This window comes from Ranitomeya imitator, chromosome 5, assembly GCF_032444005.1.
Source record: "Ranitomeya imitator isolate aRanImi1 chromosome 5, aRanImi1.pri, whole genome shotgun sequence".
In the NCBI taxonomy this organism is placed as follows: Eukaryota; Metazoa; Chordata; class Amphibia; order Anura; family Dendrobatidae; genus Ranitomeya; species Ranitomeya imitator.
This window is the reverse complement of record NC_091286.1, coordinates 70,641,734-70,666,633: the sequence shown is the minus strand read 5'-3', so window position 1 is coordinate 70,666,633 and position 24,900 is coordinate 70,641,734.

Below are 24,900 nucleotides of genomic sequence, written 5' to 3'. Positions count from 1 at the left end.
AGACCACTTTCTAAACTTCTGACAATATACCTCCGCTTCATCCTGACCCTGACACAAAGCCAGCAAGATTTTCTCTGCCTGATCCACTGAATTTGGTTCATCATAAAGCAATCCAAGCGCCAGAAAAAATGCATCTACATCACGCAATGCAGGATCTCCTGGCGCAAGGGAAAATGCCCAGTCTTGAGGGTTGCCACACAACAAAGAAATAATGATTTTTACTTGTTGAACGGGGTCACCAGAGGAGCGGGGTTTCAAAGCAAGAAACAGTTTACAATTATTTTTGAAATTCAGGAACTTAGATCTATCCCCAGAAAACAAATCAGGAATCGGAATTCTAGGCTCTAATATTGGATTCTGAACCACAAAATCTTGAATGTTTTGTACCCTTGCAGTGAGATGATCCACACAAGAGGACAGACCTTGAATGTCCATAGCTACACCTGTGTCCTGAACCACCCAGAGGTTTAGTGGAAAAGAAAGGCAAAACACACTGCAGAGAAAAAATAATGGTCTCAGAACTTCTCTTATCCCTCTATTGAGATGCATTAACACTTTTGGCCAGCTGTACTGTTATGGACCTGGTGGTTAGGAGCACCCGAAAAGACCTGATGGTTAAACTAACAAGGACAAGCTCTGTGAAGTGGGAGCTCTGCTGACCGCAACCCCTAATCCTATCACACACACTAGAAATAGCCGTGGAGTGTACCTGACTCTGCCTAGATGCCTCTTCACAGCCTAAGAGCTAACTAGCCCTAGAGATAGAAAATAAAGCCTACCTTGCCTCAGAGAAATTCCCCAAAGAAAAAGGCAGCCCCCCACATATATTGACTGTGAGTTAAGATGAAAGTCACAAACACAGAAATGAAACAGGTTTCAGCAAAGGGAGGCCAGACTTACTAAACAGACTGAGGATAGGAAAGGTAACTTTTCGGTCAGCACAAAAAACTACAAAAGACCACGCAGAGTGTGCAAAAAGACTTCCGCACCGACTCACGGTGCGGAGGTGCCACTCTGCATCCCAGAGCTTCCAGCTAGCAAGGCAAAATCATGATAGCAAGCTGGACAAGAAAACAATGAACAAATAATTAACTAGCAGGGACTTAGCTTCTGCTGGATTAGACAGGTAACCAGAAAGATCCAAGAGCGAACTGAACCAGTACAAGAACATTGACAGCTGGCATGGAGTAACGATCTGAGTGGAGTTAAATAGAACAGCCAGCCAAAGAATAAACTAAGTCACCTGTGGAAGGAACCTCAGAAGCAGCAGCTCCACTCACAGCCACCAGAGGGAGTCCATGGACAGAACTCGCCGAAGTACCATTCATGACCACAGGGGGAAGTTCGATAACAGAATTCACAACACATAACAGTCTTGTTCAGGCACACTATGTAAGAAAATAAATATTGATTGTTCATTTAGTGACAGGTGACTGAGAGCTGTGCGCCTAAGGTTGTGAAACAGCAGGGTACAAGAGGGGAAGACTAATTACAACATGAGTGGGAAAAAGCTAGATCATGGTGGAAAGGGAAATATGCTTAATGTTCGACGTTTGCGTGGATTGGGTATTAATGTGAATGAAAGCTCAGCTGAATAAACACCATCTCGTCATATCCAAAGACCACTGACAACATCTGTTACTGGCCGACCTACTAGACTCCCTTTTTTCATCAGCCACACAGCGGCATGCCTTGTAGATGAGGCTCTGAAAGAGCATGTGCTCCAGAGGATGGTAAGTGCTACATCAAGTGGCCTTTTCTCTTCCTCCACCTTAACATTACACAAAGTAAAATCCTCAGAGGTGGCACCCCAATCACCTTTGTTTCCACCTGCATCAAAAATCTCCAAACCCCCAACTGACTGTGAGGAACCTCAAATGGGCCATACCGAAGACCTGTTAATACATTTTATTCCATGGCCATCAGAGGTCTGCTCCAAAGGATCACAGAATAAAGAGGAGGAAAGCATCTGCACAGATGCCTCAAATTTTTTCATGTTGGTTCTGGGGCTGGACAAAGTAGGATTTGAGCAGGATCCAGACCCTTGTCACCAGATGTTAACTATCAAAGGTGGTGGTGATCCTGCTGAGACTCAGATACCATAGGCGCACGTGAAATGTACTGTGGCATCAGCGCAGGAAGAGGAAGAGGGTGACTCTCAGGGTGAGGAGTATGAGAACAGAGAGGATGATTATGAGGCTGTAGATCCCACCTGGTGTGAACCCAGAGGTGCGCAGCTGAGTAGCTCAGCAGAGGAGGAGGAAAATAAGGCGGTTACATTATAGCTTCCCACACAGACATGAAGTGATGCAACCATGACAAACACTGTGTACTCAGCCCCAACTGTGCCTGTGGCCAGCACTAGTCACAAGTGTGCAGTTTGCAGGGGCAGCAAGGGTCAAGGGTTGCCTAGCCTAGGTTTTCTTTGAAACCACAAAGGATGAACCAACACACATTATCTGTCAAATTTGCAAAAAAACTCAGTCGAGAGCTGTGGCAGGTATCTAGGCCAAGTTAGAGCAATGGCTGTCACCTCTGAACCTGGAGCGAGAGAAGGCCGTGTGCGATAACGGTGCAAACCTGGTGGCAACCCTATGCCTTTGCTACTTCACACATGTGCCTTGCATGGATCATGTCCTCAACCTGGTGGTACAGCAATTTCTCTGCTGCTATCCCGGCTTGCATGTGCTGGTGATGAAAACCCGGTCGCTGTGTGCTCACTTCTGATGATTGCACCCGCAGGTCATTGACTTGCATCACTATAGAGATCTTTCGGACAGCCGGCTAACTGTTTTATTAGCAATGTTCCAACACAGTGGAATTCCACTCTACGATCTTAAGAGTGGTTTTCTCCAAGACAGCAGTGAGGCACACAGTGTGCATCCCAGTTGTAGATGTCCAACCCTAGGAACATCAAAGCGTCATCACCAAAACATTATCAGTAGCAGCACGTTGTGAATGACTGGAAAGGATGGTGCAGAAGTATCTGAAGCTCAATATCAATGCAATGAGGGGGGTTTGGACCCTTTTACATTTTGTTCTTCAAAAATGGAAGAGTGGCCTGAGTTTTCATGTCACGCCTTTGAGGTTTTGTCATGCCCGGCAGCCAGAGTTCTCTCAGAACATGTCTTCAGTGCTGCTGGTGGTATCCTGATGAACAAACACATCTGGGTGTCCCCTCAAAGTGTAAACTGCTTAACTTTCATCAAAATGAACAAGTCATAAATCTCCGATGATTTTTGCACCCCAGTCGCAGATTGGGCAGACTAGGCGAATGTGTAGTTTTTAGTGTCATGTATTGATCCCACTTTATTGCAGTCTTTGCCATCTATGTGGTGTCTTCTGTGCCTGCTGTTGCTATTGCTGCTGATGTTACAAACATTTGTTTGAAATGGAGTCTACAAGTTGGGTCTCAATCTGGTGGGTTGCCTGTAGTAGAAGATGTGTCAGAGGCCCATTATACTGTTTCTACTCTGTGGAAATTGATTCCACTTTAGTGCTGTGTGACAATTATTTTTTTGAAATGTGGAGAATCAAAGTTGGGTCTTCATCTGCTGTGTTGCCTGTAGTAAGTGTTGCATGAGTTGTGTGATTTCCCAGCTAAGAAGGCTTACACAGCTCCCTTAACCTCCAGGTTTTCATTGAAACTTCAATTCAAAGTTGTAAATGCTGGGCCAGACCCTGATACCTCATGCATGGCCCATGGCTGACTGCTGCTGTGCCATTTGCAAATTTCTACTATGGGTCAGTTGATGCCACTATTCATGGTGTCTGTTCCAAATTTTAGCTGTTTGGGAAGCTTGTTGTCACCCCTTAAGGTGTTGTATATATGTTTGGTTTCTCCTCCCATTGAATCTAATGGGGTTCAGGTACGTTTGCCGACCTGGTCAGAAAACATGTTCGGTGAACGTCTAAACGTTCAGCGAATCGAACCAAACCGAACCTTGAAAAGTTCGCTCATCTCTACAAATGAGGAAAATGAAAAAGCCATAACCCTAACAGACTAATTAAGGCCTGAAACCTTGGTCAAAGTTATCTGTGCACATACATCTATCTCCAAGGATGCACAAACTTTTGCATCTTACCATTTTCTTTTTTGTAATTTTTAAAATGTAAAATGGCAATATGTTTATTTTTCTGCCTAAAATACAAATGAAATGTGTTGTTTTTAACGTTAGGTCTTTTAGAGATCATATCATCCTCAACTTGCTTAACTGTTCACAATAACAGTAACTTTGACCTCAGGTGCCCAAACTTTTACATGCCACTGTAAATGTAATGAATTGGGGTGAGTGGGGAACCAGTTTATATTTATAAGGTGCATCTGTATTCCTCTATGTGTAAGTTTTCGAAAGGAAAAATAAAGTTCTCCATGATGTGCTTTTTATTCTGTTCCTAACACCGACATACATCTTAAACCAGAAGCTCCCTATAAAGTGGGGTTCCTCTGCCATTCATTTGCATCAGTTATGCAATAAATCCATTTTAAACAATAATTCTTTTTGTTTCAAAACACAGAATAGGCAAACCGAATGTCCGTATGCAGGTGGGAATGTAGCCTACTTACAAATTCAGACATGTTTCACGGTCCTTATGCAAGTCACTACTCTCAGATAGATCACCAGTCTTCTAACCTGGACACAATAGTCTCATATGCACATACTAGATGGTGGCCCGATTCTAACGCTTCGGGTATTCTAGAATATGCATGTCCACGTAGTATATTGCCCAGCCACGTAGTATATTGCCCAGACACGTAGTATAATGCCCAGCCACATAGTATATTGCCCAGCCACGTAGTATATTGCACAGCCACGTAGTATGTAGTATATTGGTCAGCTACGTAGTATTTTGCCCAGCCACATAGTATATTGCCCAGCCATGTAGTATATTGCCGAGTTACGTAATATATTGCCCAGTGATGTAGTATATTGCCCAGTGACGTAGTATATTGCCCAGTAACGTAGTATACTGCACAGAGCCATATAGTATATTGCCCAGTGACGTAGTATACAGCAAAGAGCCATGTAGTATATTGCACAGCGAAGTAGTATACAGCACAGAGCCACGTAGTATATTGGTCAGTCACGTAGTATATTGCCCAGCTATGTAGTATATTGCCCAGCCAGGTTTGTCACAGGTGAAAAAATAAAAAATAAACATATACTCACCTTTCCGAGGGAGCCCTTGTAGTCCATGACAGCTTCCGGTCCCAGGGTTGGTATTAGCGCAGGACCTGTGATGACGTCGCGGTCACATGACCGTGATGTCATGGCAGGTCTTTGTAGCACAGGCGCGCAGGGCCTGTGGTGACGATGCGGTCACATGACCATGACATCATGGCAGGTCCTTGTCGCGCAGGGCCTGTGATGATGTCGCGGTCACATGACTGTGATGTCATGACAGGTCCTTCTGCCACCAGAACCTGCAACGCAAGATGGCGGCCGGCGCGAGCTGCTACGGAAGGTGAGTATAGCAGGTTTTTTTTTAACATTACATTTTTTACTATTGATACCGCATAGGCAGCGTCAATAGTAAAAAGTTGGGAACACACAGGGTTAATAGCGGCGGTAGCGGAGTGTGTTACCCGCAGCATAACGTGGTCCATTACCGCCGGCATTAACCCTATGTGAGCGGTGACCGGAGGGGAGTATGCGGGCGACAGTCACTGACTGTGGGGAGTAAGGAGCGGCCATTTTCTTCCGGACTGTGCCCGTCGCTGATTGGTCGCTGCAGCCATGACAGGCAGCTGGCGAGACCAATCAGCGAATGAATAACCGTGACAGAAGGACAGACAGACGGAAGTGACCCTTAGACAATTATATAGTAGATGAAGCAGCTGATTTTGCACCAGGAGACCTTAAGTTGGTCTGTATAAGGCAAACTCTGAAATCCTGCCATGTAAACCAAACCTAAGGGATATTTTATTTTTAAATATGTTTGGAACTTGTAACTCCTTTTTCATGTAAAAAAAAAAAAATGTGTAAAACCATTGCTGAAATGTATTCCCTTAGCTTCTGGGCATTTTTTTTAACATAACATTTTTTTCTACCCCTTTTCCAACAGGTATAACTTTATTTTCTGTCAATAAAGCCATACACTCTACTATATAATGTGCATGTTTCATCATTTTTATGTAGATTTTCCAATTTCAAGCTGTAGAAACTTGAATGCTTTCTAGATGAAACCGATCAGGAGATGTGTATTTGTGTAATGAGGGGAAGGTGAGGCTTTAGGGTTTAACAGAGTTTATCAAGGTGTGCAAAATAGGCAACTTGTTTTCCTCAGACAAATGGACTAAAAAGAGATTTTAGTCTAATATTAAAAACCTTACCATGTGTCAGAGTTGACCTCAGTGTGTGAATAAGGGCAGACAAAAGGACCGGGTCCCAACCAGCAGACACCAGTCTGGGGAAGCGTTTAAATGTAATTTCCAGCAATCCTCTTTGTCTCAGAAGAGGCAATTTGCAGCTCAGGAGAGGGAGGCCAAATCACGGCTTGCACAGAATACAAAAATACAAAGAAAACACACGAAAATTGAGCTTGGTTTGAGTTGGTGTACATGCAGCACATAGACGCATGCTCACATTGGCTACAATGTGGAACAGTCCTACACTGTTTTATTCACACACTGAGGTCAACTTTGACACACGGTAAAGTTTTTAATATGAGACAGTATAGGACCGTCTCGATCAGGGTCACCTTGTCGATGGTGGGATGGCTTTTATGCTATTTTTGATCAAAGACAGTATTACTAAGAGCTCTGTGTTATTTAAATGCACTGTTGCTTTTTTACTTATTTAGTTACAGCAGGGTTTTTGCTCATTTTGTCTCTTGCAGGTTTTGTATGTTTTGTGGGCAATGTGAACATGCATTTATGTGCTGCATGTACACCAACTCAAACCAAGCTCAATTTTTGTGTTTTTTTTATGTTCAGTAAAGATGTAGAGATGAGGGGGTCAATCTGGGAAAACTTGAGTTTGAACATTAAATAAGCTGCTTCACGTGAATGGAGAGCCATAGTTCCTAGTCTCTGCAAACCTGGCCATCTTACTTTTATCTTGCAAAGCCTGCAGACTTCCCCAGATTAGTCTCCTGGGAACTAGTAAAAGAACTCACACAGACAAGTTGCCCATGCATATGACTTGTCACTATCATTAGCAGATGCACACATGCTGTAGCACGTGTACAGAAGAAACAGATTTTGTCCCAGAGGTTTATTTAGCTGTGCGTTGCCTCCACTGTATATTGTCAAAGCCAAGACCCACCTCCTCTGATGACATCACCTCTTCGGCACCCCTTTCTGTTTCTCAGGTCTTTTTCACCAAAGAATCACCATCATCAATCCTGACTCACCTGACAGCCACTTCTATGTGGAATATGTCCTGAGCTCATTGCCCCTTTCTTATTCCAACTTTGATATTTGCCCTGGCTTAGTGTGCTACTACCACTGCCAGTACCCCTACAGTTCACAGAGGAACATAGGTAAGCACTTGAATTTTCTCCTCCATTTCCTGTGGTTCCATGTTTACTGAGTAAATAGGCAGACTTTTCATCTCTTCCAATAAATCAACTTGAAGAAGTTCTTCTGGCAAAATATCTTCCATAGCACCAGAGGTGCTGGGGCTTAGGGGACTAAAGGGCTGAATAGAAATCGGTTTCATTGACAGAATTCAAATTCGACTATGTTCAACAATAAGTGTTATCACAGCTGATGAGATGGACTAAGCAGAACACTGACGGTGTTGCTGTCAGAGGTAACATCATTCTGCTCTGATTGTGATTAGTATGTAAATATTTAATTACACCACATACTCCTTCCCCAAAGACATAGGTGGACAATTTTGACCTTTGTTTGTTGTTATTATTATTGCCCGGATATAAAAACTGCATTTTAATGGGTGGTCTGAGAAAAGACCAGATGAACATTTTATGGGCAAATTTGTTCACATGTATCATAAATGCAATCCCCACTTGACCAAGAGTCTAACTGATAGCATCAAAGATCCCTATTTTTCGCTTTCATGATTTGGAAGCACAAATGAGTGAGTTAGAGGTTTATCCGAAACTGGCAAATAACTACTGAATTGTTTTAACCTGAAAAATTAGGTCAATTCCCAGCCAAACTTCCGTCAATGAAATTGTTAAATGTAGAGATATGGATGAATTGTGGAATGTTTACTTGCAAAATTGAAGATATGTTGCCTTTTCAGAGAACTGCTAATGTGTTTGATTATTCTTTTTCTGAATGCAAAATACAATGATAAACTAATTAAAATTTGCAAATATGCAAATACAAGACGACTGTGGAAAGCGGTCCTCTGGAGATGAGTCATTAGGGAAGTAACATATTTTATATTTTTCCACTTAAATCAAAGTCTTTGAAGTCAATAAGCTGTCTCTATGAATGCAGCTTATTTCATCTCGGATATGCCGAGGTTTTTAATCATGTGGGATAATCTTATGTAACACAATGCTTTAAATATGAAAAATGAAGTGTATACACAGATGTTACCAAACAGATTTATAGGATGACACATGGATAACATGCTGTGTGCGTTTACAACTATAAAAAACATGCAACTTGAAGTCTGTTGTAGGAAGCAGGAATGTGAGTAACGAAAATGGCAAAAATATCATCAAAATTACCGAATTGGCAAACATTGCAACTCAATTTTATTGTTGCCATGGATCTTTAATGAATATCTGAGAAACTGTGTAAGGAGTTTTGATTGAACATATTACTATTTTGTGCCTATAGCTCCCATGAAGTCTCTACTTATGTGAACAAAGCTCTAAAGAAGCTATCCCGCCAACATTTATCTCACGAAGATGTATGTTGTGTGCCACAGCTAGTCTTGAAAATGGGGTCCATGTAGTGCTCATACAAGAACATGGCTCCATACAAACTATGGCTTTGGGGTTCATTTAGATCCAGTGGGGAAATAAAAAAAAAGATGCGCTCAATGTGTAACATCATGGGCAACAAGGGAAGGTGAATTGAAGGGTTGGTTGCTCATTTGATCAGGTTGTGCGTGACACAACTACGTAAAGAGTGATGTATAATCCAATTGTGGCTGCTGCTCACTAATAGGAGAGGGGACATAACAAGAAAAGGAGAGAGGACTGTGGTGGAACCTCGTTAGGCCTGAAGAAGGAGAAGGTTCTACTGTTAAACAAGTTGCAATAAATTGGAAGTTTTTTATACTTACAGCCTGGATTAACCTTTATCAGCTGCAGCACTTGGGATCCACCGCTTTCCTCCTTCCTATAAAACTGAGTGGAGCAGTGGTCAAGCCTTTGCAGTTATCACTTGTTATTTTGATTGGTGGAAATTTCAGTGGACGAAACCCCAATGATTACACATTTACCACCTATCCTGTCAATAGGTGATAACTATCACTTACAGGATAACTGTGCACTACATACTTGTGTCAGCTGTACATGGTCAAGAAATGTATCCGTACTTACCTATATGAAATAAGCTTTATGTATTAAGGCCAGCTTGAAATAGCAACCTTGCTCCAGGAGGGAACCAATCACTGACCCCCGGTCAAGTGGAGTACAAGCTGACACTATTAATGATCTTTTAGCTATATACAGTAGGTCATGCCCCGGTATGGCTCATCAGCACTTTAATAATGTAAATATAGCATGGAACCCCCGGTCTAGTGACACTGAAGTGAATGTGGATTTTTTTGTTTGTAAACCATAAAATAACGCTTTGTTTTTGTATTTTTTTTTTATTACACTGAACTCTATGTATATGGGAAAACAGGTTTTACAATATCTTCTTATAGCATAAAAAAAGTAGAAAAAATGCTCAAATAAATATGGTGAGGTACAGACACCATCTTTATTTGATTTTTCCGCGTGGATTCTGCAGAATCCACAGGTAAAGCTCCCTGTGTTTTTATATGCGGATTCACGGCGGATTATCTGCGGATTTTGTGTGGTTTTTATGCGGATTTCACCTGCGGATTCCATTTATGGAACAGGTGTAAAACGCTGTGGAATCCGCACAAAGAATTGACATGCTGCGGAAAATAAACTGCAGCGTTTCCGCACTGAATTTTACGCAGCATGTGGACTACGGATTTGGTTTTTGCATAGTATTTACATGGTACTGTACAACGCATGGAAAACTGCTGCGGATCCGCAGGGCCAAATCCGCTGCTGATCCACAGCCAAATCCGCAACGTGTGCACATACCCTTAAGGTGAGAATCTTTTTCACCAGGTGAGCATGTAACACTGTGCTCCATTAAATGTTGTAATTGTATTGTTATATTAGAATAGATTCTATAGCATATATACATATATATCATCTAATACAGAGAGGTTGCTGACATTTTGGCTGATACAATACCAATAACTAACGCTCTGAAGCAACACCTGGAATAAAGATGACAAATAGTGTTGAGCGATACCGTCCGATACTTGAAAGTATCGGTATCGGATAGTATCGGCCGATACCCGAAAAATATCGGATATCGCCGATACCGATATCCGATACCAATACAAGTCAATGGGACATCAAGTATCGGAAGGTATTCTCATGGTTCCCAGGGTCTGAAGGAGAGGAAACTCTCCTTCAGGCCCTGGGATCCATAGGGATGTGTAAAATAAAGAATTAAAATAAAAAATATTGATATATTTACCTCTCCGGCGGCCCCTGGACTCAGCGCAGGTAACCGGCAGGCTTCTTTGTTCAAAATCAGCGCTTTTAGGACCTGAGAATCACGTCCCGGCTTCTGATTGGTCGCGGGCCGCCCATGTGACCGCCACGCGACCAATCACAAGCCGCGACGTCACCGCAAGCTATTAACGCGCTCATTTTTAAAAATGAGCGCGTTAATGGCTTTCAAAGACGTAGCGGCTTGTGGCCGCGACCAATCACAAGCCGCTACGTCTTTGAAAGCCATTAACGCGCTCATTTTTAAAAATGAGCGCGTTAATAGCTTGCGGTGACGTCGCGGCTTGTGATTGGTCGCGTGGCGGTCACATGGGCGGCCCGCGACCAATCAGAAGCCGGGACGTGATTCTCAGGTCCTAAAAGCGCTGATTTTGAACAACGAAGCCTGCCGGTTACCCGCGCTGAGTCCAGGGGCCGCCGGAGAGGTAAATATATCAATATTTTTTATTTTAATTCTTTATTTTACACATCTCTATGTATCCGATACCGATACCCGATACCACAAAAGTATCGGATCTCGGTATCGGAATTCCGATACCGCAAGTATCGGCCGATACCCGATACTTGCGGTATCGGAATGCTCAACACTAATGACAAACTATGGACTGCAATGGCTGTTTCTATGGATACAGATGTTTAATTAATTGGATCCAGTAAAATGAGATGGTAGACCCTGCGTAGGAGTGAGGTAATGTCTTCTGTAATATTTTCTACAAATAAAATGAAGTCACATAATTTTTACAATCAAAAAAACTTTATAAATATAAATTTAAAAACATCAAATTACAAAATCATATTTGATATGGTCATAATCATAACAACCTGTAAAATAAATACTCCACATGTCATCTTTTAGAATGATTAGTGTTTGATGTAAATGAAAAAAATAATTGTCTGGAAAAAAGATATGCCTTCTCTTTTTCACGATTTATTATCTATCCTTAACCTTTGATAACTTCTGATTTGACAGTGATCAACTGAGAATAATGAATTTTTAATGTCAATTACCGTGGGTTTGAAGAGGAAAGAATAGATAGGTTCATACACAGTGACTAATTGTCATATAGATTACCAACATAAAAAGGACAAAATACATACAAAAACATAGAAAAAAACATTCAGGATATCATTATAGAGGTTGTCCAGGTTTAATTTTCACTGTCAAATCCAATTGGAGTAATATACTAAAATGTAACGTTTAATGTTTATATTACAAACACAACAATTAAAGGCAAAAAGAAAACAAAAATATGCATACAATCTCACAGGGCCAGGTAAATTAGTAGTCTGTCACACCAATTACGTTATTGCTGGTTCTACAAGAGTTTGTCAATATCGATTATTGAAATTTTCCCTATTAACACCACTAAAATAAATATTGTTATATTGTCATCTCTACTAGGTTATTGATAGAAGGCTGCATAATAGCTAACAAACACACCTCAGATTCAATATATGGGTCCGTAGAGATGGGCAAACCCAAACAGTAAAGTTTGGCGTCTGAACTGAACACCTACTTTTCGGGCACGGACGCTGAACACGGACTTCACCAGGAAGTCCGTGTAACTGTTTCTGGTCAGCTGCCTGAACACTGGGGGTTTGTTATGCTGCCATGTGCTTGACAGTGCGGCAAACTTCACTTATGATCGCTGGTGAAATCATCCCCGCCGATCAGAGAGCCGCATTTCCCACGCTGTTAAAAGACAGCGCGAGCGCTCAGCTGTGATCAGAGGTATAAATTTCACCTCCGGTCACTGGTATCAGGTGATGGGACAACTGATCCCATTATCCGAAACCTGCTGCCGCTAATAACAGTGAGAGCAGGAGTGGCAAATGGGAGTATTGATCAGTCGCTCCTGCACTGTAAATAAATAATTCTGGTGCTTTTCCCGGCTCTTCCCACTTGCCCTGTAGCGGTGGAAAGTGGGGTGATAGTTAGGGGGGTTGATGTGACCTTTCTATTGTCCGGTGACAAGCCTAGAGGTTTCTAATGGAGAGGCATCTATAAGACGCCCCTATTACTAACCCCATAGTAACATTGTATGAAAACACACACAGACATCAAGGATAAAGTCCTTTAATTGAAAAAATTACACAGACTCCTTTAATAATCTCAGGTAAATCATTCTTAAAACAATAATATACCATACCTGTTCATTGTTCTGTCCTACGCCGTAATCCATGACTGGGGGAAAAACAGTTTTCAACCTTGATGATGCCAAGATGTGATCGTTATTAGGATTAGGAAGTGGACCCTCTGGGTCACGACTTCAGAGCCCCCGAGGGCTAGTGGACCAGATGGCACCACCCCTGTACATGGAGTGTTAGGGACAGGCCCAAGGAGGGTGAAGCCACGACAGCCGGAGCCAAAGGGACGACTGAGAAAGCACAGAGGAAAAACAGAAGAAGCTAGGATGGCGGCGGTACTGTGGACAGACGGAGAAAGCAAGAAGTGGCACCAACCGGTAGGATGCTAGTACTTGACAGAAGGAGACCACGGAGACTCTGGACTAGCGGAATACGGCAGACCCAAAAGGAGCGGCTAGGTAGGACAGGAACGCGGAGCCGACTGGATTCAGCAGGAACGATGGAGACAGGAACTCTGGACTGGCAGGACACAGTCGGGATGCAGGAACATAAGACTGGCAGGACACGACTGGAACACAGGACTGGCAGGACACGGCGGGATCACAGGACTGGCAGGACATGGCAGGATCACAGGACAGGCAGGACACGGCAGGATCACAGGACTGGCAGGACACGGCAGGAACAAAGGAGAAAAGAGACTCAGCGAAGATAGCAGGGAACAGAGCCAGGGAACCTAAAGGAATGCTGGCAGCAGACCAGCAAACGCAATAGACGCAAAGGCGTCTTACCCGATGCGGTGCAGGGGAGAAAAACCCGATGGGCGCCGCCATATTGGGGACGGAGCCAGCGGGTCACAACCTCCCAGAAGTCCCGGCGGTGAGAGGAGCGCGTCTGCGCATGCGCGGGCCGCCGAAGGGACGAACGCCAGGAAATCCAGAGAGTGAGGAGCGAGGAGGAGCATCGGGAGTGCGCCGGCTGGACATGTAAGTATAGCGTGGTGTAACAATCGTCCAGGCTGAGAACCACTGGAGAATGAACTGTTGCGAGCGCAGCGTCAGTGACCGGCAGTGACGTCATTGAGGTTACCTCCAGTCAGTGAGGCTCTGTTCCCAGCCGGGCTGAACTGTGGTGACCTCGGTGACATCCCCGCTAGCCCTGTGAGAGTTTTTCTTACCAGTGTGGGAAGAAACCAGAGTACTGGAGCACATATAGCCAAGTCCACACCCCCATACATGGTATATACAGCCAAGTCCCCCTCCCCCACATATAGTATAGAGAGCCAAGTCTCCCTCCCTCATATGTAGCATACAGTATATAGGCAAATCCCCCTCCCCCATTGTCTTGTCAGGCTAGCACATTATCTGATTGTGGAAACCCGATTTGATCTTATGGGTCACTATACTATTATTGTCCAATCTCTGAGTAGGTCTCAATTTTGAGTTTGTCCATGGCACATTTAGATGGTCATCTGCATTTTAAAATTGATGAAGGATCCGAGTTTACAACGTCTTTGAAAATAGTCAAATCTTTAACTTGGATCTTATAAAATGTAAGTGTTGCCATTTCCAAAACTGCATAAAAAAAGCAAGACAGAACAAGCCATAAACTGTAAACGCAGAGACATTTTCTAAGTGTTTTCTAAATATATAAAAGCGCACAAGCTTTTAGTGTGGGGATTTGAGTGACTTTCCAGGTGGAATTGTCAAGTTGAGAGATAGAAAATGTTTTCTACATGAAGCAATCAGGAACAATTATGTAGTCAACAGATTTAGACGATTTTTTTTTCAAACAAGTTACAGAACAATCGAACATTCGCACAATAAGTAAATAAACTACCGAGATGTCTGTCTTATATTGGTGGTTATATATCTGTAATTGCCATTCATTCTCTATATTAAATGTATTGTATACTACTTTGAATAGAAGTCATAGCAAAAACATCTTAGTATCGTATTGTTTATGTCGTATTACCTTTTCCGCCTATTTTTCTTAGTATTCAGTTTATACAATACTGTATAATATAGAACACAATAAAACTTGTGGGAATAATGCATTTTTGTTCCGTTGTCTTGAAAATGTAATCTGCTTGTAGAGAGAATAAAGCAGAAGCAAACACCAGCTTATTTCCATGTATTATAGCTATTGTAAGCTAGATGTAAACAGAGTATTATTAATATACAGACAGCAAATATAATATAAACTACAGTATAATAAGGAACATGTACTGATCTTGTGATGTGATTGTTGCTATAATATTTGTTTAAATTAAATGAATTTCTATGCAAATTATACACATCTGTTTTATTTTTAATCCATTCTGCAAACTACGGATGATGGAATTGATCCTATGGAAATATAATTTAAAAAAAAAATTCTCAGGTGTCAGCAAATTCAAATAATTTGCAATTCGATTGTGAGTAAAAAATCCAGACCTTTAATTGTGACTGTCTTCCTCCCAAAGTGTATGTATCTCAAAACATTTTTTTTTTTTTGCTTAACTTGTTTATTAGTCAAATTTTACATCTGTATAGAAAACCTCAATTTAACACACCTTCTGCAGGTACTAGCTTTATAAAAATATATATATATTTTTTAAATATAGACTTATGTTAAATGTCCAATTTTGCAAAAAAAAAGTGACAATGACAATGGATGATGGGGTGTAAAAGAAAAAAAAAACTCCATACCTTGGCCAAGAATGTGGGAGCCAGTAACCTACTGAACGAAGGTCAGGTCACAATGGACCTCTTTTTCTTCCAGCAAGCATATTAGTGTTTAGGAAGTGGAGGGCGTTATTATAGAATATATGGCACATCAGTCATCTCGGTCACAGTGGGATGTGATCGCGTTGCTCCGAGGGTCTCCTACCTCCTCCTCCCTGCAGGCCCGGATCCAAAATGGCCGTGGGGGGCAAGCCTCCTGCAGTGCCTGTCAGATCACTGATCTGACACGGTGCACTGCAAAGTGTCAGATCAGCAATCTGTCACTATACAGTGATGTCTCCCCTGGGGCAATGTAAAAAAGAAAAAAAAAATATTTACATGTGTAAAAAAAAAATTCCTAAATCAAGAAAAAAAAATATTGTTCCAATAAATACTTTTCTTTATCTAAATAAAAATAAAAATAACAAAACAACCCGACCTATAAAACTGTCCCACTAGTTAACCCCTTCAGTGAACGCGAGGCAAAAAACGACGCTGCACGGTGGACCCCGGGCTGCGAACGCACCAATAATAAACATCTATATTTACTCGGTGTGTTCCGCTAGCCCTAACAGAATACTAGCGCCCAGGTCTGGCTAGTAAATGGCGGACAATCAGCGTCTACAGCGGTACATGCAGCAGCTGGAGGGTAGGTTGGCGGCTCTAGAAAGCACAACCTCAGCTGTGGTTGTTACCGCAGTCACTGTTCAGGCTGCTAGTGTAGCTGCATCCAGTTTTCCCTCTGCCACTCCTGCTCCGACTTTATCCCGTCTCCCGCTTCCAGACAAGTTTGCTGGTGACAGTAAGCAATGTCGGGGATTTGTGAGTCAGTGCTCCATAGATCTAGAGCTCCTGGCTGCACGTTTTCCTACAGAACGGGCGAAAGTGGGGTTTATCTTATGCCTTTTGTCGGACAGGGCGTTGGAGTGGGCAACGCTGCTGTGGGAGCGTGATGATTGTGTGGTGCAGAGTGTTCCTCTCTTCCTGGAGTCTCTGAAACAGGTCTTTTTAGGACCTCATGTAACCCACGAAACGGCGCTCCAACTGTTGGCTATAACACAGGGTTTGCCCATAGTCAGCCAGTTCGCCGTCCAATTCCGGACTCTGGTCTCAGAGCTGGAGTGGCTAGATAAAGTCCTTATTCCAGTGTTCTGAAAAGGACTGGCAGACCATGTGAAGGATGCCTTGGCCACCATGGAGATTTCTGCCACACTGGAGGAGCTCATTACAATATCTACCTGCATCAACCTCCATTTTAACGAGTGGAGGTTAGAGCGGACCCAGTGTAGGTAGAGGTTCCGTCTGGCTCCCACCTTTCACCAGACCTCTAGAATCTTCCGTTCAGCCATCCAACTCCCATGAAGCCATGGAGGTTTCTCGAGCGGGACCTAAGTCCCGGGCCGCTCGAGTACCCATGGTTTGTAATATTTGCCAACAGTTAGGACATTATGCTAATAAATGTCCACAGCGATCGGGAAAACGATCACGTCTAGTAACCATTGGAGATGGTTCACTTGACAAGGCGGCATTTTCCTCCAAGCTGTCCTTTAAAGTGACAGTCACTTTAGGCTCATCCACTCTAACAGTCAAGCTTTGTGTGGACTCAGGAGCAGAGGGGAATTTCATGTCCTCTGCCTTTGCTCACCGCCATGCAATACCTCTGGTGATGCTCCCCAAACCGGTGACTGTTTGAGTAGTGAATGGGTCGACACTGCCCTTACAAATCACACATCAGACTATCTCTTTCACATTATCCATGTCCCCTTCCCATCAGAAGATTATTTCCCTTCTTGTCCTTCCCGAGGGAATGGACGAGATTCTGCTGGTAATACCTTGGCTCCGATTCCACTGCCCACATATTGAGTGGACCTCTGGGAGGATATTGGTTTGGAGTGAATCTTGTAAGGGCAGATGTGTGAGGGAGTGCGTTCAAGTTACCACTACAGAGCTACCCGCAGATCTTACTTCCCTTCCCAAGTGCTATTGGTCCTATGCAGATGTGTTCTCCAAAAAGGCTGCAGAGACCCTTCCGCCTCACCGCCCCTATGACTGTCCTATTGATCTCATGCCTGGAGCAGAACCTCATCGGGGATGGGTCTATCCCCTCCCTTTCCCAGAAACACTTGGGGGTTCAGAGCTCTCACAACACATCTAGATAAGATCCTTCGGGAGTCTACTTTCCAAAATGGTGTCACTTGTGGGGGGTTTCAATGCTTAGGCACATCAGGGGCTCTCCAAACGCAACATGGTGTCCCATCTCAATTCCTGTCAATTTTGCATTGAAAAGTCAAACGGAGCTCCTTCCCTTCTGAGCTTTGCCATGCGCCCAAACAGTGGTTTACCCCCACATATGGGGTATCAGCGTACTCAGGACAAATTGCACAACAACTTTTGATGTCCAATTTCTTCTGTTACCCTTGGGAAAATAAAACAAGAAGGGGGTGAAAAGATCATTTTATGAAAAAAATCTGTTTTGTTTTTTCCTCACCTAAGAGCCCTAACTTTTTTTTATTTTTACATTCCCATAGCTGTAGCAGGGCTTGGTTTTTGCGGACCGAGTTGTACTTTTGAGTGACACCAGTCATTTTATCAAGTGATGGACTGGAAAGCAGGAGTAAAATTACAAGTGCTTTAAAATTGCAAAAAAACTGCAATTTCACAATTGTTTTGTGAGTTTTTTTTATTTACCATGTCCATTATATGGTAAAACTTACCTGGCAATATGGTCCTCAAGGTCAGTATTAGTATGCCGATACTAAACATGTATAGTTTTTTTTTATTTGGTCAAGAAAAATTCCAAAATTTGTAATAAAAATTTTTTTGCTTCTGTATTCATTTTTTATGACCTGAAACATTTTCATTTTGAGGATATGGGGCTGTGAGAGGGCTTATTTTTTACACTATGAGCTGACATTTTTAATGATACCATTTTAGGGTGGATATCATGTTTTGATCATTTCTTGAAATGTTGCTGCCAAAAAAAGTAATTCTGGCATTGGTTTTCTCGTTTCGATGTCTACCAAGGTTCAAGGTTAAGGCTCCTGTTCCTGAAATCTAGCAAAAGTAGGTCAGGTGCCAGCTGTCAGACCTTGGTGAAAAGACAGTTTATTTCCACTTTTATCATTCATTCTGCCATCTATACAGTGCTCAATAAGCACTATGTAGTTTAGAGAAGCATGATCACATGATTACCAGTTTCTACTGACATAGCAGAGTTGCTGAGTACCAGTAGAACAGTTCTACCCATAACTTGTCAGCCCAGTATACTTTTTCCCTTGAAATTGGGTCTACTATTGATGCCCCAATCACAGTAAAAAAAATGACCAATTAAGGAAATAAAAGTTCATCTTTACTGATGTTTTGTTGGACAAATTATTATAATATATATATATATATATATATGTATATATATATATATATATATATTTTTTTATAATTTTTATTGTGTTTTATTGCAACATTACAATAGAGCACAGCCTATAACTTTACACACGACCGTTCAGCAGCAACATTATTAAAGAGAACCTGTCAGTAGGATTGTGTAAAGTAACCTACACACAGTGTCAGGTTGGCGCCGTTATACTGATTACAATGAAACCTTGGTTGATGAAATCTGTCTTGTGGTTGTTCTTGAATCTTTATTTTCAGTTTTTAGGTAATTATATGTCCGTGCTGCGAGGCGGTCTCTGGGGGGACTTCATGTAGTGCTCTAATTAGGTATTCATAATGCAGACTGGTCACTGATCCCTCACTGAACTGCCCCTTAGTTTGCATAATGAATTCCTAACATACTGAAGAAAAAAACAAAAAATGCTTCTGCAGGCAGGTGCCAGCCGTGGCACCTGCTCTGCTGCATAATCGTATGTTTAGTGTCCAGTTAATATGTATTCTTGATGCTATTGAGTAAGTGTAAAAAAAAAATTAATTTGAAAATGCCACCTGACGCACCTGTGCAGTGGCAGCTATCGGTGTGTATAGAGATCCGATAGCTACCATTATGCAGGCGCTTGCAGCGCCATCTTGCTGGAGAATAAAAAAAAATTCCTCTTCAAAGGTGGTGCCGCCTGCGCCAGCGCAGTAGCAGCTCTTAGCGATCTCCACGGCTGGCCCCTGTCTGCAGAAGCGTATTTTGTTTTTTTCTTCAGTATGTACAGGCATTCATTATATAAATAGGGGGCAGGTCAGTGAGGGATCAGTGACCTGTCAGCAGTCTTCATTATGAATACCTAATCAGAGCACCACATGAAGACCCCCCACAGGCCGACCCGGGGCATCATTAACTAAAAATTGAAAATAAAGATTAAAAAACAACCATAAGACTCATTTAATCAACCAAGGTACCATTTAAATCAGTATAACGGCGCCGACCTGACACTGTGTGTAGGTTACTGTGTACAATCCTATTGACATATTCTGTAAAATAGCACAGAAAGGTAAAAAAAAGGAAAAAAGTAGAAAGATGTGAAAGTAGTAAAGTACAGCTACTACTCAGACTTCCTATGTGTTGAAGACTATATGCATGCAGTTTTTTTTACTGCTGCTTTACTTGAAGTCACATAATATAGAGGCTGTCAGTCAAGTGGAGGAGGCACTGGCCGAGTAATAGAGCTAGAGTGACAGAGGCTTCAGATCTACAGTAGTTCTTCAGTCTTACTTGCATATCAATTCAAACTCTGATTTCTCAGTAATGGAGGATAGTCCTTGCCATGGAATGACATGCTGGACTTGTCTTTGAAAAAGCTACAGGTGCTTCTCACAAAACTAGAATATCATAAAAAAGCTAATTTATTATATAAATATTATTATATATATATTATATAGAGTCATTATACTTCAAGTGTTTATTTCTGTTAATATTGATGATTATGGCTCACAGCCAATGAAAATGCAAAAGTCATTATCTTAGTAAATTAGAATACTTTATAACAGCTTGAGAAATGATTTTAAAATCTGAAATGTTGACCTACTGAAATGTATGTTCAGTAAATGCACTCAATACTTGGTCGGGGCTCCTTTTGCATCAATTACTGCATCAATGCGGCGTGGAATGGAGGCGATCAGCCAGTGGCACTGCTGAGGTGTTATGGAAGCCCAGGTTGCTTTGATATCAGCCTTTAGCTTGTCTGCATTGTTGGGTCTGGTGTCTCATCTTCTTCATGACAATACCTCATAAGTTCTCTATGGGGTTAAGGTCAGGCGAGTTTGCTGGACAATCAAGCACAGTGATACTGTTGTTCTTAAACCAGGTATTGGTTCTTTTGGCAGTTTGGACTGGTGCCAATCCTGCTGGAGAATGAAATTTCCATCTCCAAAAAGCTTGTCAGCAGAGTGAAGCATAAAGTGCTCTAATATTTCCTGGTAGATGGCTGCACTGACTTTGGTCTCGATAAAACACAGTGGACCTACACCAGCAGATGACATGGCTCCCCTGACCATCACTGATTGTGGAAACTTCACACTAGACCTCAAGCAGCTTGGATTGTGGCCTCTCCACTCTTCCTCCAGAATCTGGGACCTTGATTTCCAAATGAAATGCAAAATTTACTTTCATCTGAAAACAACACCTTGGATCACTGAACAACAATCCAGTTCTTTTTCACCTTGGCCCAGGTAAGACACTTCTGGCGTTTTCTATTGGTCATGAGTGTCTTGACACAAGGAATACAACACTTATAGCCCATGTTCTAGATACATCTGTGTGTGGTGGCTCTTGAAGCAATGACTCTAGCGGCAGTCTCCCCCAAATTTTTGAATAGCCTTTTCTTAACAATCCTTTCAAGGCTGCTGTTATCTCGTCTGCTTGTGCACCTTTTTCTACAACACTTTTTCTTTCCACTCAACCTTCCATTAATATGCTTGGATACAGCACTCTGAACAGCCAGATTCTATAGCAATGACCTTTTGTGGCTGACCCTCCTTGTGAAGTGTGTCAATGACTGCTTCCTGGACATCTGTCACGTCAGCAGTCTTCCCCATGATTGTGGAGCCTACTGAAACCAACTAAGGGTCTTTTTTAAACACTAAGGAAGCCTTTGCAGGTGTTTTTTTGCAAATTATTATAATTTACTGAGATAATGAGTTTTGGGTTTTCTTTGGCTGTAAGTAGGGTTGAGCGACCTTTGCTTTTATAGGATCGGGTCGGGTTTCACGAAACCCGACTTTTTCAAAAGTCGGGTCGAGTGAAATCGGCCGATCCTATAAAAAAGTCGGGGTCGGCCGAAACGCGAAACCCAATGCAGTGCATTGGGTTTCCATGGTTCCCAGGGTCTGAAGGAGAGGAAACTCTCCTTCAGGCCCTGCGATCCATATTTTAGTGTAAAATAAAGAATTAAAATAAAAAATATCGCAATACTTACCCTCTGACGCGCCCTGGTACTAACCGGGAACCTTCCTTCCTTAGAATCAGCCTTCCAAGACCTTGCGGTGACGTCGCGGCTTGTGATTGGTCGCGCGGCGGTCACATGGGCGGCCGCGCGACCAATCACAAGCCACGACGTCACCGCGATGTCACCGAAGGTCCTTCCTAAGAATCAGCGCTTCCAGGACCTTCGGTGACGTCGCGGTGACGTCGCGGCTTGTGATTGGTCGCGCGGCCGCCCATGTGACCGCTGCGCGACTAATCACAAGCTGCGACATCACCGCAAGGTCTTGGAAGGCTGATTCTAAGGAAGGAAGGTTCCCGGTTAGTACCAGGGCGCGTCAGAGGGTAAGTATTGCGATATTTTTTATTTTAATTCTTTATTTTACACTTAAATCTGAATTCCGATACCAATTCCCGATATCTTAAACATATCGGGAATCGGTATCGGAATTCCGATTCCAGATTCAAAAGATCGCCGACTTCATGGCCGACCCCACACAGGGGTCGGGTCGGGTTTCATGAAACCCGACCTTGCCAAAAGTCGGCGACTTTTGAAAAATTTCGACCCGTTTCGCTCAACCCTAGCTGTAAGCCATAATCATCAACATTAACAGAAATAAACACTTGAAATAGATCACTCTGTTTGTAATGACTCTATACAGTATTATATATGAGTTCCACTTTTTGTATTGAAGAACTGAAATATATTAACTTTTTGACGATTTACTAATTTTGTGAGAAGCACCTGCACATGGTCATATAATAGTTTAGATTCCCTTTAAGGAAGATAAGGAGTCTCAATTTGTCTTATAGAATACACAGGTAAGCTTGGCTAATCTTGGCATTCTTGTGTGTGGGGAGTTGGGAGAGATAGCTGTCAGCCAAACAATGTTAATTATAATATCGATGGGGGAGTCTTCCAAGTAGGTTAGGCAAGATGACATATATCTGTATATTAGGTAACTGAATCCTCCACAGTTTGAGTTTACAGCCAATATAGGAATCACTTTCTTTGATAATAGTACTCTATTACCACGTTGCCAAACTTCTAAAAAGCTTCCATGTAATAGAAAGGCAGATATAGGCTGTTGGCTAGGACATAGATGAAATATTAACAGATTTTATTATTCTACTTCCAATGATGGACCCATAGGACAATCTAAAGGAAAATTGACACATAATAAATCTAAAAATATTCCAATCATCAAAGAAATTGGGGCATGTCCGAGACAAGGTACAATAGCATAATAACATTTTGTCACATATCTATATACATGTTCACCTTGTTCTGCACACAGTGGCATTAATAAAATGATTATAGGTTACTGTAGGGAAAAAATACACATGTGAAAGTGAAAAGGTCACATCAAATTAGTAAAGTCTTAAAAATGGCAACAGGGCATAACTTGTAAAACACATGACTTCCGACGAGAAAAAGTAATGATCATAAAATCCGCCAAAATGCAGTAGAAATATTCATCTGAGCATCAATGAGGCTAATTATTTCAGAATTATAATCATCATGTTTGAGTCTTCACAGGAAATTAGAAAGTCTGGAGCAGTTCCAGAGCAAGAACTGTTAATGCAACGGATGAAGTCCACATCATATTGCGGAAAACAGCAGGAATAATTAGTGAAAATGGAGCAGGATAATCCCAGTGGAAGTGACATGATTTACACAGAGTGGTATGGTTTCTCAATCAAAGGTGTAAAATCTGCTTTTTGCTTGAAAGAACAAATTTAACACCATATTTTTATTACACTCTGCCAACCCAATTAAATTATGTTCTGGCACCAATTAAAATTGTATGATATCATTTTTTATTTTATTTTATTTTTTTTACCGTAAAAAAAAATGAATTTTATGAAATGTAATATATGTAGACAAACAAAATCTACTTTTATATGTGCACAAAACCAACACCTTTGACACTTCTGTGATATGGTACCTGAGATACTGTGCTGTTTCTTAAGGTCAGTGAATACCATTGTGGCATGAAACCATGTACGTTATTTATATATTCGTTATGTTGATGCCAATCATAATTTAACATAATAACGAATGCCTTTCACGCTTTTTTGCATAAGCATTTCCATAAATGATATGTAGATATCAAGGAACGTATCCCATTGATATATGTAAACATTAAATCCCCTTGAGAACTGCAAGTTAACAAAAAAAAAATGTAAAAAATAAAGAATCTTCTCTCCAGCTCAAGATTTTTTTTTAACTGTTGATATTTATTGAAAGTTTTGGAGCAAACAAAGAAATGACATTTCAAGATGACAAAAGAGCAAACTTGTGATTAGAGGATTAAAACAATACAAGATAAAGGTGCAGGGGGAGATAACTAGAGAGGGAAGGAAGGTGGGGAGAATGGTAAGAGGGAGGTATGCCCAAGAAATGGGAGGTGGGGAATCCTTGCTAGCAGAAAAGGGGAGGGTTTGTTAAGGAGAGTCGGAGACTGTCGAAGCCTGTATGTGTAGTGGTGCTAGAGCCAAGGGTAATCTGACCAAGGATCTGTATCTCTGTCGCCAGCGTCCCTGCTTGGTGTCCCCTTCTCTGTGCATGCAGGGACGCCGGCTTACCACCACAGCGTGGTCCTCAGCATGCTCCCGATTCCTGGTCTTTGCGTGTTCTGCAGTTCCTGGTGGCTCCCTTAGTATGCGAGCTCCATTGCCTTTAAAGGGGCAGCACAGGCACATACTAAAATGACCCAGCTGAGAGCTGAGAGGTACAGTATTTAATTAATGTGTACATCTGATAGATGTCTCCCTCTCATTTTATTTAATTTCATGGCTATTAAACAAACCATCACCTCAACCTGTAGAAAACCAGGCCTAGATCTGATGGAAGTGAAGAGTAGGGTTTCATAGTCCATCTCAAGCTTTTGACATTTTAACTATTTAATTCAAAAAGATGAAACAACCTATTGGTACTCCACTCTCACAGAAATCACATCTTCAAAAGTTTAATCCCTTCCGCGGCCAATTTTTGTTTTAGCAATTTCACTTTTCCTCCTTTCTGCCAAGAGACATACCTTTTTTTAGTTT